Here is a 3,010-nt window from a genome sequence, read left to right as displayed (position 1 = left end):
GAGTGGCATGGTAGTGTAATAACTACGTGGTGGGAGCCCACCACGTAGTTATTACACTACCATGCCACTCTAGGCCTTTTCTTGGTGCTCTCACCCTTATCCAGAGGCCCCTAGTATCACGGATGTCATATTGCCCATCCATTTGTCATATTGCATATGATTGATAATCGCAGCACACATATGACTATGTCCCTTTGCATTCACCTTATATCCTATACTACAGTGTGAGCCCCTTCTCATTATATGCCTACCTCACCCTCCCTTTTTGGGTTTTCCTTGCCTACCTTATCGGTAGCAACCAATTCCTCCTGTTGGACTAATCCATCTGCTGACTTTACTAAATCCTGCTGTACCTACATGATTCTTCATTATAACCATTATAACCATTTTCACGGTGCTCTTGACCCCTGATGAAGGCTCCTGCGTGAGCCAAAACGTTGGGCGGGCAGTACAATAATTGTTGAAAAATAAAGACATTTTGTTCAAGCATACCATACCTGGACTTACCATTTTTTCATATGCTGTGTGCCGGGATTACCCTTCTTGATTGACTTATTTTTTTCCCGAGCACCAGGTCATTGCAGTGAGCACAACTTATTCTTCATTGCTATCCATGCTGAACAGGCATGGTATATGTGCGAGCTTGCCAAGCTTCAGAGTCGCCACCAGGTTTACGGCTATTATCACAAGATCATGCCTGGTTGAAGGTTCAATGGCAAGAGCCATGGATCTGTCTAGTCTGTTAGACCTTTCAACAACTCTGCAGTGGTGTGCTGTTTGTTACCTGAAGAAATAACAGCAGAGCATGTTTCAACTTCAAGGCAGTGCTTCCTACTTGTCACTGATTTGGGCGACAATTCTGAGTTGGAGGAGGCGGTGCAGGAAGTTATAGGGAAACCCTGATGGAACTAGGACCCGCTATTTTAGGCGTCAGTAACGTGTGTCGTCCCAGGGTCCAACTCTGATCTGGCTCCCACAAGGTTCACCCATAGTGCCATCAGGGAAAAGTAGCGTCCCTGGCCACAAGCACTTGTCCACGTGTTGCTTGTTAAGTGGATCTTTCCTGTAACTGTGTTAGTCAGGTCACTGGTGATGTTATGGGACACATACTAGTGTAAGGTGGGACGGCAAACCGAGAGAAATAGTGGTGGCTGGGGACCGATTACCAAGGGGCGGCTACTGCCATGAGATTGTGAAATGCCTCAGTGTCCATAAGCCTAAATGGCAACATTTCCAGGGCAAGCAGTTTGGCAATGTGCCCGTTTAGTGTTTGGGCTTATGGGTGGGTGGCTGTGTATATCTGCTTGGCCTGGTGACCAAGGCCTGGTGTAGGGACAGATGAATGCTGCGCTGGGACAAGGAAGTGGATGTGATTGCTGATGGTAGTTGCAAATGTACAAATACAGGTGCAGGGCAGGAGGCATCCGCACCTGCGTCTTGGACAGGGATTGGCAATCACAGGGAAAGAGGTGGTGTTGCCCACAGGCACTGATAGTGGACTCTGCCCACCTAGCTGGATGCTTTGATGACATGTGCCTGAGCATGCTGGTAGTGGTCAGGCCCCTGCTAATCTTGGTACCACACAGGTTGCAAATGACCATTCTTTTGTTATCCGCACTTTCTGGATAAAAGCACCAGACTGGGGAACACTCAACCATTGGCATGGGAACTTGCTGCGTGTGGGTGCTCTGGGGAATAGTTGCCTTCTTCATCTGGCCAGAATTATCTCAATACCACTGTGCTGCACTGCTTATTGGATAAATGATAGGCCAGGTAGTTTGAATATAAGAGGGCGGTTACTCACTCCCATTGAACGCTCCCATTTGGTATATTGGCATTGAGACTTGGCTTCTTTTCCCGCAGGTGTCTTCTGCTTTCCTACATCTGTGAAGGAATTAGGTCCAGCTAACTGCGCTCCAACCTTTTGGCTTGGACAAGGTATAGATCTATGATGAGTCCGTCCAGCTACCTACCCCGTTAGGGACCTGTGATGGAGATAATTTTCTCTCCTTTTTCTCCACTTTTCTCCATTTTTTTTTTTTGTGTAGAGAGATACAATCGTCTCCTCGGCTATCGTAAGAGGAGGTACACAGCATATGTTACTTCATATAATAAACAGCCCTAGGAACTACCTTCTAAGTAAGCTATATGCATATATGAGGCTTAGTCAGGCATCGGCATTTATTTTCTATTGAACGACATCTCTTTTGTCTTGGTTTCAGGTGTCCTTGGCAAAATACCCCTGATGAACCCCTTACTATCCAGTTAGGAAGGGGGGAAACGTGTTGGGAGAGCGGGAGGTTCCAACATACTGAGTCCTAACCATTCCATTTTGCTGCAGTGACTGGAAAACTTGGTCCAGTCTAGGAACCAATTTATTCAATTTATTTATGTCATTGTCCTTGTCTTGGTTCGATTCACTTATTGAACCTGGTTTCTTGGTGGAGGGATTAGGCCAGTGAATAACAGGGATAGTGGTGAAGGTCAGCCACCCGGAGGGGGGGTACCCTAAAAATGATTATACCCTCTGTTGACAGGAAGGGCAAGTGGAGGATTTAATTCAGTCCCCTCTAAACGCTATCTAGCTATTTATCAGGATTTTTCCCTCACACCATCCTGTTTTTCATCTGATCTTTCACTAGCACACTGTCCATGTCATTTATGTTATCCAAGACACATGGTGTCGTATTTTAATTTTTATAATAAAGATATTTTTATAGAGGTATTGTCTCTAGTGGTTTCTCTTCTTCATCTGGCCACCCCACTGCCTCTTCCTACCTGTTGCAGTTCTGCAGATGCCTCACCGTCTGCACTGCTGTCCTCGCTCTGAATGCCACCTTCCCAAGTTGGGTCATTGCCTTCATCGCCCACCACCTCGTCTTTCACTTATGCATTCTGGTCCTCTTCCTGATTTGCCGACTTAACAACATGACTTGTTAGCAACTAGATCTCATCATCATCCACCTCTTGAGACAGCAATTGCCGTTCCCCACCATCGTTTTCTTCTGAC

The 3,010-nt window shown here is 46.3% G+C and overlaps 1 long non-coding RNA gene across 1 annotated transcript; it reads left to right on the top strand.

Annotated features, from left to right (window-relative positions):
• The first annotated feature begins 570 nt into the window (after positions 1 to 570).
• LOC142244009 (uncharacterized) lies at positions 571 to 2,722 on the top strand. Its single transcript, XR_012724422.1, has 2 exons — positions 571 to 2,139; positions 2,223 to 2,722. It is a non-coding gene; the product is annotated as an uncharacterized LOC142244009 (long non-coding RNA).
• Positions 2,723 to 3,010: the final 288 nt, after the last annotated feature.

This window comes from Anomaloglossus baeobatrachus, chromosome 6, assembly GCF_048569485.1.
Source record: "Anomaloglossus baeobatrachus isolate aAnoBae1 chromosome 6, aAnoBae1.hap1, whole genome shotgun sequence".
Classification (NCBI taxonomy): domain Eukaryota; kingdom Metazoa; phylum Chordata; class Amphibia; order Anura; family Aromobatidae; genus Anomaloglossus; species Anomaloglossus baeobatrachus.
This window is presented reverse-complemented; position numbering and strand designations above follow the sequence as displayed.